Source organism: Heptranchias perlo, chromosome 16 (genome assembly GCF_035084215.1).
Source record: "Heptranchias perlo isolate sHepPer1 chromosome 16, sHepPer1.hap1, whole genome shotgun sequence".
Taxonomy (NCBI): Eukaryota; Metazoa; Chordata; class Chondrichthyes; order Hexanchiformes; family Hexanchidae; genus Heptranchias; species Heptranchias perlo.
Window position 1 is genome coordinate 52275738 of NC_090340.1, and position 15674 is coordinate 52291411.

Below are 15674 nucleotides of genomic sequence, written 5' to 3' on the forward strand. Positions count from 1 at the left end.
TCTACTCAATCTCTCCTCATAGAGATTATCACACAGATATATTTCTTAAATGAGTTCCTTTTGTAATGAAACCTTGGTGATCTCTTTCTGATATCTCAAGTACAGATCAGAGACAAACCTAAATTAAAATATATGCACACAGGCTGTCAAAATGTAACATTATCATTTAGCTCATTGGAGCTGTTTCTCCTACTCCGTTTCTCTAACCTTTCCCAACATAACTTTATATTAATATTTTTCAAGTACTTAAGCAATTCCCTTTTGAATTATGTTATATTCTCTGACTCAATAGCCAATTGTGGTAAAGCAGTCTGTGTTTTAATAACATGGACTGCACATTTGTAATTTACTTGCAATGAATTACTTTGAACTTCAACGACTGTTGTTATGTAGGCAAATGTAGCAGTCATTTTGGACAATGAAATGAATGGATAAAGAGCAATGAGCTCAATGACCTGTTAATTTGTGCTTTGGTGGTGTTAGATTAGGGAAGAATGTTGGCCAAGACCCTGTGAAAACTCCCTGTTCCTCAAATAGTACCAGGGATCTTTTAATGACCCCTGAACCAGAAGAGGCAGATATTTAATGTTTCATTTGAAGTAGGGCATATCTGACAATGCTACCATGATTGTGTACTAAAGTTCTGAAATGGGGCTTGAATCATACCAATGATTACAATTATCAGTAAGAAAATAAAATGGTCAATTTTCTATCATACAGATATATTTCTTAAATAAATCCCTTTTGTAATGAAACCTTGGTGATCTCTTTCTGATATATCAAGTACAGATCAGAGACAAACCTAAATTAAAATATACGTACACAGGCTGTCAAAATGTAGTACAATCATTTAAAACCAGATTGACAATGCTCTTTACTAGGGTACAAAGATCCCATGAAATCTACAACTAGAACTACATTTTTAAAATAAGTTTCACACTTATTTTATCAAGTGATTTCCGTTACATTCATACTAAGTTTGTAATGTAAAGAAGCAAACCCTGAGGAAAACACCACTGATATATGTAAGGATATACTTTGGAGAACAGAGAGGCAAATATATGCAAACTGCAAGACAATCCAGTGTAGTGTGTTTCTGCCAAATATTCTCGAAGTTGAAGCAACAGGAGAGATGGTTTAAATAGCTGGTGATGTTGAAATGGAATACAGATTTTGTAGAACCAATTTTCTTGACTTCTGAACAGTGCTCTTTATATACACTGAAGCAAATTCTAATGAGTAAAATGGTCAGATTTAGTTACAAAATGACTCTGACCATATGTGACACTATTCTGGATTACTGTAATTACTAAACCCCATTTTAAAAAAAAGGATTTTCCCTAGAATGACCAAGAATGGCGGCAACCCATTTCCGAATAAATCCACCCACTTAACAACATTCAAGAGAGCTTGCCAACTGGTATAATATTTCCAATATGTATGTATATAAGATCTTTGAATGGCAGCAATGCCAAACACAGAGGTGAGCTTTCTGTCATCCATATGACCTTCCTTAATAATCAAAAAATGTCTTGTGGTGGTGTGAGAGAAAGAAACCTTATTATATTTAAGCAGAAAATATTTAATTGCAATCTTAAGTGAAGAATTCCTATGATATTAAAAATGATTTTTCCTTTTGTCACAGTCTTCCACCACTTGCCAGAAAATCCGACTCTGTGATCCCAAACACTGTTCCACAAATTAAAGAAACCGTGTACCTTTTCTGACGAGGTGTTTCAACAATAGTTCACAATAAATATAACTGTGAAACAATATCAGCAAAGAAGTAGCAGACCTGACAAAGAATATTAAAAGCTTACAACTTACACCCTGGAGCTGAAGAAATCTGTTTGCTAATGCAAAAGAAGTCCCATCTAGTAAATCTTGGTGAACTATCAGCATCTTACTGACAATACCCTCTTTCAGTGCAATGCTCCTTATGCCGTTTCATAATACATATTTAATCTTATTTTTGATAAATCGGCATGTGAGTTTGAGCTGGTGCACTTGCTGCTTTTGTACAGCCCTAAAAAAAACATAGCTGTTCAGCATTCTGGGACGGGAGAACATGTATACACCATTCCTGTTCAAAAATACTTTAGCTGAATTATTTGAAATATTCAGTCAATATAATAAACAAACGGCAACTTCAAAGATAACTTCACATCAGCCAAATGTCACATTGAGTGCTTTCCAGGAAACACAGTGTCAGGGATGGGGGAGGGACGGGTAAGCTAATACAAAAGTCAAACTGAGACAAATGTTCTTTATTTGTTTTGATTCCTTATTTTATCAGAAAGTTCCCAACAGTGTAATAATTAGAAGGATGATCTGAGGTAATAATGGAGCCAAGGGATTCAGGTGATATAAACTCTAGGGACAATGTTCAAATGGGGTTACATGTCCCATCTGCATTGTTTTTAAGGTCCTGCCTGTTTGTCAATTTGTGAAGTATTTCCTTTAAGTGCGCACTGAGCACTGTTTTAAAAATAATGAAAATTAGCTGGACACATAAAGGAGTTCATGCTGCTGGTAATGGAAATCCCACAACATCTTAGAGGAGACAGAAATGAAAAAATCAGACATGGCTCTTACAGCCCCTGTGCCTGGTGCCAGAGAAAACTTTTTGGTTTATTTGAAGATTCTCTAGCTAAAGCTACACGATTATAAATTGTTTCTTTTTTCACTCCTCATTTCTCCTGTGATTTTTGGAGCTTACTCAACCAGGCTTCTTTCACTGATGAGTTTACCTAGTGCACCTCTACTGGAAGATTGTCAGAAGATGCTAAAAAAGTTATTAATGTGGGGATTTTTTTTTTGCGCGGCCATTATGGCCTTTTGGAAGGGACGGGAAGGATAATGATGTTGGAAGATAGTATATAATGACTATAACTACAAAACGTACCATAGTAACCGCCTCTTTGTGATGTCAATCTAAGTATTAGGTATAGAATAAGGGAAGAAAATAAAATATATATCCACAGACTGAGCTACATTAATAATTTCTTTGGAACTTGGGATGAGTGCAATGCTCCATTACTGCAAAAGCTTTTATACGAAGATTATAATTTTGCTGGACTTTTGAAACAGGCCTTATGGAATGTTGTTAAGAAAAACAATAGTAAGCTTGTGTTTACACGGCATCTTTGATTCTATCAAACCGATTGAGCAATTACGATGGCCATGCCGTTTTTATCAATATGCTGGCTTGCTGGACAGAAATTTCTGACCCTATTTCTCATAGTACTGCAATAGAATTTTCTTTTTGCTTTGAAACTGCAGAAGACATTTTAAGGTAAATTTTCCAATTCCAGATTTGCAGTGTAAATTGCAAGCAGTACAGTCTGGGCTCACGATGGCCTACGTCCCTCGCCATGGCTGGGAACTCATAAAATCTACCCATAAAATAGATTTTTAGATGAGATATTAAACTGAGGCCCCATCAGGAAGATGTAAAAGGTCCCATGGCACTATTCAAAGATCAGGGAGTTTTATACATTGAATTACATAGAAAGTATAGCACAGAAACAGGCCGTTCAGCCCAACAGGTTCAATCCGGTGTTTATGCTCCACACGAGCCTCCTCCCACTCTTCTCCCAGTCTTCTGGCCAACACTTATCCTTCAACCAACACCAACAAAAACACCATCACTTGTTATTTGTTGTTTTTGGGAACTCACTGTGTTGCAAATTGGCTGCCACATTTGCTCACTTAACAGCAGTGACTGCACTTCATAAGTAATTTATTGGCGATGAAGTATTTTGGGATGTCCTGAGGAAATGAAAGGTGCTATATAGATGCAAGTTCTTTCGTTCTTTAGTCTGAAATTTCTCTTCAATATGTAAATATGATTTTGTTACAAAATAACTGAGCAAGAAAAAATTCACAAACACAAACAAAATGCTTTTGTCATTAATTGTATGTAAGTGGGTTAAAAAGGAGATCCAGTGAAATCGTTAATGTTTTCAAAAAGTACGCACATACCCTTTTGCCACAAATACTAACAGAGGAAACCTTCATGAATGCATTGACGATGTCGCTACATGTAGTGACCAAAGCTATTCTTTCCCCACTGTGTCTATAAATGGTGGATTGGTGACGGGGGGGTGCAGAGGGGGAGATTTATTGCTTGGTTGTTTCGCTGATAGGCTAAGTATAATCAGGCCATATGGTTAATGCGTAAGGATAGGACTTTGATGTAATGAGGAGTGAGTTGTTTGTTAGAAGTAGGAATTGTTTTCTTTTCTCAATCTAATTACTGCTGCATGCTTTTGTTGAATTCTCCCATGAAAGTACATGATCTCATAGTTTATGGTTGGCAGTTTTTCTCTAACACCTTGATGGTCAGCACTTGGTTTGACTGCTGAATATTAATGAATCCCAAGAGGATCATCGATTTCTGGTAAAGTCCTGTTTGTCTCGACCTGTGCAATATAATAGCTCAGGTAACAGAATACATTAACAAAAGGTATCATTGGACTAGGAAAGATGGTAAATACCTTCTGTTCCACAACTTTTGTTGAATTGAATTGTACATCTTGAGCACATAGTGAAATTGAGGAATATATCTCTTTAGCAAATTTTAAGAATAATTAAATCAACAACAACTTGCATTTATATAGCACCTTTAGCATAGGAAAACTTCCCAAACCATCATTTTACAATGGCAGCCGAACACATTGCTGATACTGTATTTCAAAACACAAGCTTACAATGTTTAGGGCACAGTTCTGAGCAAATTAACCCTTTCCTCACCTCTTTGTTTTTGCGGCTGCTGTGTTCATTTGAAATTTTTTAATCCTGTGATTTGCCAACGTGCATCAGTAATGAAATTTCTAGAAATCTACCACACAGGCTGCTTAATTGATTGATCGAATCCCTCGCACTTTTTTTTTGCTTTGCGTATGAAATTGTTGCATTTTATTTAGTGAAGGCAGTTTAAAGTGACAGTGCAAAAGGTGAATCCAGGAAACATACCCTCTGGGTCGATCAGGAGTCCATTCTATAATTGAAAGCACATGGCCTTGCAATATGACCTGCCCTCCCCCCTACCCCAACTGGGAAGGTCCCATAGGCAGTCTCTCTTAGTGTTGCATATTATCATAGATGATCAATCTTCAGTGAAGTGTTCGGTTATACAGTTAACCCTTTCCTACCTCAGGGGTGTTTAGAGTCTCTGTTATCTTTGAGTTCAATAAAATACAATAGCTGACTGCTGCCGCCTTTAGCAATCTCTGGCTGAGTACAGCTTCCTCTTTTTACTACATAATTCCAATATGATTAGGGTCAGTTCCCTCAAAACAAAATCACTCATTTGCCAGACACTTTTATTTACTTACCAGGAATGTCCATATTTAGGCCAAAAAACATTAAATAAATTCTGAGATCAAGCTGATATTTTCAGCTTAATGGGCTATGTTTAGGGCTGGTGACAGAAAACATTGTTGAAATGTAATGTCGGGTTTATTTTTTGTATTTGTTCCACTGTGTACACAGAGCAGTTATGAGGGAGGAGCAGGGAGAGAAAAAGTGCCCTAGTGGGTAGTTATGTGAAACAAGATAGACAGTGTTTGTTTTGGGTTTTTTGACACTGGGGTCACTGAAGCCACGGATTTATAAAATTGCCGCTCTCTTTGTGAATTTTCTCTTTCTCTGTGAAAAGAAAACATACACACAGCAAAGATGTTATAGTCCAAAAGTGTGAGCCACAGCTGATTTAAATCTAAACAGAGACCAAACCCAATAAGTTGTTTTATTTTAAATTTCGCTTCATTTTGAGCTTACTGCAGTTCAGTAAAAAACCACAAACACTTTGATTGCCTTAAAGGGCACGATGCAGAACCTGATTCCCGTTTGTAGCGCTGCAATGATAAAACCTAATCGGGAAGAGGGGAGGATACTTAAAACTACATGTGTGGTCTGAGAACTGTGGAAATACATTTCATATCACCACACTTATGGGGTCATAAAAACAAAAAAAAAGTTTCAAAAATACAGTTTAACATGTGTTATAAATAGAATGTGCCCCAGCCAGCAAAGAGAGATGATGGATCTCTTCACTCGCAGGGCTGACCATACCTCCCTCGTAAAGCATTTTGTCTGCTTGTCTTCATTGTGGAGATACTTATCAGATCCTCTGTTTAATTTTCAACAAAAAAATTCAGATAGCACCAAAGAATGTTATGAAAGTAGAACAAAAATGTTTTAGTCAGATTGCACTCAGTTATCATGTAACTCATCCAATAAATGCTATTGATGGTTTACCATGTACACCACTTTATGGTGGATGGAGTGTTATATTCTAAGACTATAATGATACTACTTCACCTGAGGTAAAGCTTTGAGGTCCCATTGATGGGCCAGAAACTGACATACCATGGCTCTCTAATACATCACAACAACAATTGGATCCAAAATTGTCTCAGTAATAGGAAACAAAGGGTAAAAGTCGATGGATGTCTTTGCAAATGGAAATCCGTTCCAATGGTGTGCCACAGGGCTCAGTGTTGGGTCCCTTGCTGTTTGAGGTATATATTAATGATTTGGACTTCAATGTAGGGGGCATGATTGGCAAATTTGCAGACCACACAAAAATTGGCCATGTAGTTGATAGTGAAGAGGATAGCTGTAGACTCCAAGAATATATCCATGGGTTGGTGGAGTGGGCAGAAAAGTAACAAATGGAGTTCAACCCGGAGAAGTGTGAGGTAATGCACTTAGGGAGGGCAAACAGTAAAAGGGAATACGCAGTAAATGGGAATATATTGAGAGGGGTAGAGGAAGTGAGAGACCTTGGAGTGCATGTGCACAGGTCCCTGAAGGTGGCAGTACAGGTAGATAAGGTTGTGAAGAAGGCATACGGAATACTCTCTGTTATTAGTCAAGGTATAGAATACAAAAGCAGGGATGTAATGATGGAACTGTCTAAAACGCTGGTAAGGCCACAGCTGGAGTATTATGCGCAGTTCTGGTCACCACATCACAGGAAGGACGTGATTGCCCTGGAGAGAGTGCAGAGAAGATTTACAACAATGTTGCCAGGGCTTGAAAATTGCAGCTATGAGCAGAGATTGGATAGGCTGGGGTTGTTTTCCTTGGAGCAGAGGAGGCTGAAGGGTTACTTGATTGAGGTGTACAAAATTATGAGGGGCCCAGATAGAGTTGACAGGAAATACCTGTTTCCCCTAGCAGAGAGTTCAAGAACTATAGGACATAGATTTAAGCTGATTGGCGGAAGGATTAGAGGGGACAGGAGGAAAAACATTTTTACCCAGAGGGTGGTGGGTGTATGGAATTCACTGCCCGAATTGGTGGTAGAGGCACGGACCCTCAACTCTTTAAAAAAAGTACCTGGACCTGCACCTAAAGTGCTGTCAGCTGCAGGGCTATGGACCGGGTGCTGGAAGGTGGGATTAGAATGGGCACCTGGTTGTTCTTTGAGCCGGCGTGGACATGATGGGCCGAATGGCCCCCTTCTGTGCTTTATCTTTTCTATGGTTCTATGGTTCTAACAACTTCCATTTATATGGCGCCTTTAATGTAGAAAAAACATTTCAAGGCGCTTCACAGAGGCGTAAGGAAAAAATGAATACTGAGCTAAAGCAAAAAATATTAGGAGGGGTGACCAAAAGCATGGTTGAAGAGATGGGTTTTGAATAGGGTCTTAAAGGAGCAGAGAGAGGTGGAAAGATTTAGAGAGGGAATTCCAGACTGTAGGTCTTAGGAGGCTGAAGGAATGACCAACAATGGTGGGGTGAAGGGAGGGAAGGATACACAAGAAGCCAGAGTCAGAGGAACAGAGCTTTTAGGGGGCCGGCAGGGTGAGTTATTTTCGATCTGGAGGAGATATTTGGTGAGTACAATCTCAAAATATTCTTTCACTAAAGCTCCTGTCCAATTATTTTATTTAAAGGAAGAACTGTCCTTTTCGTGTGCTGGGAATTGCTGGGCTAGTCATCTTAAGCATCAGTTTGGCTCAGTGGTAGTAATACTCTCTCCTCTTGAGTTAGAAGGTCATGAGTTCAAGCCCCACTCCAGTATTTTGAACATGTGATCATGGCTGACAAGTGCAAAACTGCGGAGATGCTGCATCTTTGAGGTGGGATATTAAATGGAGGCTTGTTCAGGTGGTAGTAAAACATCCCATGGCACCATTTAAAGGAGAGCATGGAAGTTCTTCAGGTGTCCTGGCCAACATTTACCCCTTAAACAGCACCACCAAAACAGATTTACCAGTCATTTACTTCATTTGCTGTTTGGTACCTGGCTGTGAGCAAATTGACTTGGGTGTTTGCCTACATAACAGTGACTGCAATTCATTGGCTGTGAGGTGTTTTGGGACATCCTGAGGATATGAAAGGCACTTTATAAATGCAATTCTTCATTTCACCAACCTGTTTACCCACTGTACCTCTCATACCAGAAAGCATAAGTCCAGAAGATGTTACATTATACACAAGTAACAAAATGGTGTTTTAGTGATGCTGCAATATCTGCGTTATCCAAATTTTTTTGTGCTCCTTTTCAAAAATGCAATGCCCTTTTAATTTACTTTCATTCACATTTTTTTTTAACCGACTGACAGAGTATATTTGCATGAAGAAGCAGCAGGATGTTTACAAGTGATTGATCTGTTCCATTGAAAACTATGGGGAATTGCTTTGTGAATGAAGGTTTATCATCAAAAGCTCTACGCATAATATTAACTAACCAGTACTTCATTCTGACTGTTTTCATATCAGTCCAAAAACATATTTGTGTTTAACATAAAAAAAAGATAAAAGAATGAACTTGCATTTATATAGCGCCTTTCAGGACCTCAGAATGTCCCAAAGCGCTTTACAGCCAATTAAGTACTTTAAGTCACTATTCTAATGTAGGAAATGCAGCAGCCAATTTGCACACAGCAAGCTCCCACAAACAGCAATGTGATTATGACCATATAATCTGTTATAGCGATGTTGATTGAACGATGACTATTGACCAGGACACCGGGAAGAAGTCCCTTGCTCTTCTTCGAAATAATGCCGTGGGATCTTTTGCATCCACCTGAGAGGGCAGACAGGGCCTCAGTTTAATGTTTCAACCGAAAGATATACTTTATATTTTAGGATTTTTTAAATGCAGAGAAATGATGTCTTGAGAAATGGAACACTTTCTACTTTTGCATCCAGCGGGGTAGAAATTGGTATGCGTTGCACCTGTTTTTTAGACATTATGCCTCTTAAATATGTAAATTAAAGGCCTAACACCTCTGAAGGACGCCATTGAGAAATTAGTTGTGATGAGTGGAGCAAGAGTCGGGCCAGCCCTGCTCAGGATTCTTCAATGGCCCCCGTGGCCGCCAGGTAAGTTAAATTTTTGTTCACTTAAAAAAAATGTTTCTGTGGCGCCAAAGGAGTAGGAGTGCTTCTCGGACTCCACAGGAATCATAATTGAATTCCCTTCCCCTCTTCCTGGGACTTAGCAGGCGGCCCAAAATTAAAGTCTTCGCTCGAGCGAGTTGCCTGTGGAGGCATGACTAGCCTGAGGACTAATTTCCATCGAAAACGAGCTCAGACCAAAATCTGCCCCATATGAATCGGAGAATTTTCCAAAATATTTTTTCCCTTATTGGCTCTGGGTTTCTCTCTTTTTTTTGCCTCTTCCAGGAAACTACATGGCCGTAGGGGCTAGGAAGTGTCTGGTCATGTTACAGCCATTGAGTGTTGGGCAGGCTTGATGGACCAGCTGGTCTTTTTCTGCCCGTCATTTTTGTATGTTTGTAAGTCTGCAACAATCACTCTTTGATCTTGTACAGCAAGCATCAGATGCAGGATAAAGCTCACTCTACACCGCCTCTGTGTCTTAACCCCAGTCTACCGTACAATCGTAGCATTTCCATTTCCCACATCAACGATCCTTATGACCTCTCAGTGAGGTTCTCTAATTACAGCAAATTACTTTAGAATTATGGCCAGGTTTACACTGTGATTTCACATCCGCTGGGAACTGGTTGAAAATGCCCAAATTAATTTCACTTAAGATCATTAATAGAAATCTCTGGACTCCAAACGACTTGTATGTAATGTCTTCCAATGTCTAGTTAAGAGCAATAATTCAGTATTATTTCATCTACTCAGAAAACAAAGTTCTCTGGTCAACAAATGGTGGCTGTTAACTGATCTAAAGAAACTGGTAGCCTTTGTTATCACATATCACATGACTTGCTAGAAACACATAGGAAATGAGATGTGTTAACATTCAGGGCTCTTTTTATAATAAAGTAATTTGATAAAAAAATAAGTTTCTATTTATGTTCTAATAGAATTTTTCTGAATGCCAAGTCTCCTGTGCCAGAGATGTGGACGAAAGGAACCAACAGACTCCCTCATAACGCACCAATAAAAAAGGACACTTATGACCGGTCAGGGAATAAGTATAAAGACTACAGAAGATAGAAAGTGTTGCTGGTTCTCTATTCAGGAGTAAACTGTGGGCTAATAATTTTTTGGCAGTAATAAAGCCTGCAGGTCAATTCTCAATTTTGCTGTTTTCAGTCTGAGTGAGCTAAAACGTGGGTTGATCTCCCACACAGCAGGCCAGTCGACAAACAGGAAGAAGCACTGATCCTCTTAAATAGTTTTAAACCACAATTAAAAGCCAGTTAAGTACCTGAAATAGGACTGGGAGGATACAGCCAGATGTTTACCTTGCAAAATTGCTGAAGAATTGGCTAGTTTGGAGTGAGGAAAGCCATTTTTATAGCCTTGTGCTGCAAATTCTCCTCCAAGAAGTCTGAGAGAGGACGTACACATTTATGGGACTGATGGCTCCCTTACTCCTGAAGCATCTAGCACCAGGCATGGGAAGAGGTGGCTGAAAGCACTGGTCAGTCACCACAGTCCCAGATGTGACTGACTCACATGCTGGGACCTTGCAAAGTGGTCTAGGGCCTTCAGTATCCCAGCAGACTGTTAGAGACACTTTCAGCCAACCAGAACACATACTCCTTCTACCGAGGAATCATTCAGAATAAATTGTAGGTTAGGTATTAGAGACCACATGCAAACAACCAGCATGAAAGGAAAGCACCCTGGGCAAAACATACTGAAATTATTTACACATCACGCAATTTATTCAATAAATTTGATGCACTGATCCATACATTGTACTGAGAATGTCTTTATAACAATGTGGCATCACAGCAAAAGATGGGCATTAACAGTAGTGGAGGAAGGGCTGAGGACAGTGTCACTGAAGGTGTTTTGGACCAGTTTTTTTGGTATATGTGGACAGGATGTTTGTTTAAAAAGAAGCCCTGGTGGTTAGCGACATTTACCTTGTATTAGCGGCTGACACACTAGTATTCCAGGCTGCACTTTCGTTGCTGGAGCTACTTCCTTATTTTTGCTGCCTTCCTCCTGTGCTGGCATGCCTTTTGGATTTTGCCTATATTACAACAGTGACAACACATCAAAAATACTTTATTGGCTGTGAAGCACATTGGGACACCTTGAGGACGTGCAAAACACTATATAATTGCACAACTTTTTTTTATTCGTTCATGGGATGTGGGCGTCGCCGGCAAGGCCAGCATTTATTGCCCATCCCTAATTGCCCTTGAGAAGGTGGTGGTGAGCCACCTTCTTGAACCGCTGCAGTCCATGTGGTGAAGGTTCTCCCACAGTGCTGTTCGGAAGGGAGTTCCAGAATTTTGACCCAGCAACGATCAAGGAACGGCGATATATTTCCAAGTCGGGATGGTGTGTGACTTGAAGGGGAATGTAAAGGTGGTGTTGTTCCCATGTACCTGCTGCCCTTGTCCTTCTAGGTGGTAGAGGTCACGGGTTTGGGAGGTGTTGTTGAAGAAGCCTTGGCGAGTTGCTGCAGTGCATCCTGTGGATGGTACACACTGCAGCCACAGTGCCTCGGTGGTGAAGGGAGTGAATGTTTAGGGTGGTGGATGGGGTGCCAATCAAGCGAGCTGCTTTGTCCTGGATGGTGTCGAGCTTCTTGAGTGTTGTTGGAGCTGCATTCATCCAGGCAAGTGGAGAGTATTCCATCATACTCCTGACTTGTGCCTTGGAGATGGTGGAAAGGCTTTGGGGAGTCAGGAGGTGAGTCACTCGCCGCAGAATACCCAGCCTCTGACCTCCTCTTGTAGCCAGAGTGTTTATATGGCTGGTCCAGTTAAGTTTCTGGTCAATGGTGACCCCCAGGCTGTTGATGGTGGGGGATTTGGTGATGGTAATGCCGTTGAATGTCAAGGGGAGGTGGTTAGACTCTCTCTTGTTGGAGATGGTCATTGCCTGGCACTTGTCTGGCCCGAATGTTACTTGCCACTTATGAGCCCAAGCCTGGATGTTGTCCAGGTCTTGCTGCATGCGGGCTCGGACTGCTTCATTATTTGAGGGGTTGCGAATGGAACTGAACACTGTGCAATCATCAGCGAACATCCCCATTTCTAAACTTATGATGGAGGGAAGATCATTGATGAAGCAGCTGAAGATGGTTGGGCCTAGGACACTGCCTTGAGGAACTCCTGCAGCAATGTCCTGGGGCTGAGATGATTGGCCTCCAACAACCACTACCATCTTCCTTTGTGCTAGGTATGACTCCAGCCACTGGAGAGTTTTCCCCCTGATTCCCATGGACTTCAATTTTACTAGGGCTCGTTGGTGCTACACTCGGTCAAATGCTGCCTTGATGTCAAGGCAGTCACTCTCACCTCACCTCTGGAATTCAGCTCTTTTGTCCATGTTTGGACCAAGGCTGTAATGAGGTCTGGAGCCGAGTGGTCCTGGCGGAACCCAAACTGAGCATTGGTGAGCAGGACATAGCTGGGCAATTTTCCACATTGTCGGGTAGATGCCAGTGTTGTAGCTGTACTGAAACAGTTTGGCTAGAGGCGCGGCTAGTTCTGGAGCACAAGTCTTCAGCACTACAGCTGGGATGTTGTCGGGGCCCATAGCCTTTGCTGTATCCAGTGCACTCAGCCATTTCTTGATATCATGTGGAGTGAATTGAATTGGCTGAAGACTGGCTTCTGTGATGGTGGGGATATCGGGAAGAGGCCAAGATGGATCATCCACTCGGCACTTCTGGCTGAAGATGGTTACAAACGCTTCGGCCTTGTCTTTTGCACTCATGTGCTGGACTCTGCCATCATTGTGGATGGGGATGTTTACAGAGCCTCTTCCTCCCGTTAGTTGTTTAATTGTCCACCACCATTCACGACTGGATGTGGCAGGACTGCAGAGCTTTGATCTGATCCATTGGTTGTCCATTTCTTAGCTCTGTCTATAGCATGTTGTTTCCGCTGTTTAGCATGCATGTAGTCCTGAGTTGTACTTCACCAGGTTGGCACCTCATTTTTAGGTACACCTGGTGCTGCTCCTGTACACTCCTCATTGAACCAGGGTTGATCCCCTGGCTTGTTGGTAATGGTAAAGTGAGGAATATGCCGGGCCATGAGGTTACAGATTGTGCTGGAATACAATTCTGCTGCTGCTGATGGCGGCCCACAGATGCCCAGTTTTGAGCTGCTAGATCTGTTCTGAATCTATCCCATTGAGCACGGTGGTAGTGCCACACAACACGTTGGATGGTGTCCTCATTGCGAAGACGGGACTTCATCTCCACGAGGACTGTGCGGTGGTCACTCCTACCAATACTGTCATGGACAGATACATCTGCGACAGGTGGATTGGTGAGGACGAGGTCAATGTCGGTTTCTCCCTCATGTCAGTTCCCTCACCACCATGCCTCAGGCCCGGTCTGGCAGCTATGTCCTTCAGGACTCGGCCAGTAGTGGTGCCACCGAGCAAACCACTCTTGGTGATGGATATTGCAGTCCCCCAGAGTACATTCTCCGGTGCCCTTGCTACCTTCAGGACTGATTCATCAGCTGAGGGAGGACAGTATGTGGTATATCAGCAGGAGGTTTCCTTGCCCATGTTTGACCTGATGCTATGAGATTTCATGGGGTCCAGAGTCAATGTTGAGGACTCCCAGGGCCACTCCCTCCTGACTGTATATCACTTTACCACCGCCTCTGGTCAGTCTGACTGTCCTGCCCATGGAACAGGACATACACAGGCGATGGTGATGGAGGAGTCCGGGATGTTGGCTGAAAGGTATGATTCTATGAGTATGGCTATGTCAGGCTGTTGCTTGACTTGTCTGTGGGACAGCTCTCCCAATTTTGGCACAAGTCCCCAGGGTTGACTGGGCTTGGTTTGCCTTTGTCATGTCCGATGCATTGTGGTCCATCCAGTTTTATCCTTATTATGACTTTTTTTAAGTAAGATTTTACTACTGAGTGGCTTGCTAGACCATTTCAGAATCAACCATATTGCTGTGGGTCTGGAGTCACATATAGGCCAGACCGGGTAAGGACAGCAGGTTGTCTTCCCTAAAGGGCATTAGTGAACCAGATAGGTTTTTATGACAATCCAGTAGTTTTATGGCCACTATTACTGATGCTAGTTTTTTTCTTTAATTCCAGATTTTATTTAATTAATTGAATTTAAATTCCCCCAGCTACCGGTAGTAGGATTTGAACTCATGACTCTGGATTACTAGTTCAGTAACATAACCACTACGCTACCGTACTCCCTTCCTTTTTTCTTGGTAGGCAGGGAAGGTTATGGAGCATTCAGCACATAATAATGACCTTGAAGACCCTGGGGGAGGGCTCTCCTGTAATGTGCCCCTCAGTCCGGACATCTGAAGTGCTGCATCAAGATGCAAATATTATCCCTCATTGCATTAGTGTCCAGGTTCTGTCTATGGCTGCTACAACGATGTCTTGGTCTACTTACCTAAGGAAGGATATACTTGCTGTAGAGCCGATGTAACATAGGTTCACTAGATTGATTCCTGGGTTGAGAGGGTTGTCCTATGTGGAAAGATTGAGTAGAATGGGCCTATACTGTCTGGACTTTAGAAGAATGAGAGGTGATTGCATTGAAACGCATTGCCATAGAGGGAGTGCAGCGAAGGTTCACCAGACTGATTCCTGGGATGGCAGGACTGTTATATGGGAAGAGATTGGGTCGACTAGGCCTGTATTCACTCGAGTTTAGAAGAATAAGAGGGGGTTTCATTGAAACATATAAAATTCTGACAGGGCTAGATAGACTGGATGCAGGGAGGATGTTTCCCCTGGCTCAGGGGTCTAGAACGAGGGGTCACAGTCTCAGGATACAGGGTAGGGCATTTAGGACTGAGATGAGGAGAAATTTCTTCACTCAGAGGGTGATGAACCTGTGGAATTCTCTACCACAGAAGGCTGTGGAGGGCAAGTCACTGAATATATTTAAGAAGGAGATAGATAGATTTTTAGACACAGAAGGCATCAAGGGGTATGGGGAGAGAGCGGGAATATGGTATTGAGATAGAGGATGAACCTTGATCATATTGAATGGCGGAATAGGCTCGAAGGGCCGAATGGCCTACTCCTGCTCCTATTTTCTATGTTTCTATGAGATTCTAAGAGTGCTTGACAGGGTAGATGCTGAGAGGTGCTTCACCTGCCTGGAGAGTTTAGAACTAGGGGACATAGTATCAGGATAAGGAGTCGGACGTTTAGGACCGAGATGAGGAGGAATTTATTCTCTCGGAGGATTGTAAATATTTGGAATTCTCTACCCCAGAGGGCTGTGGATGCTTAGTTGTTGAGTATATTCAAG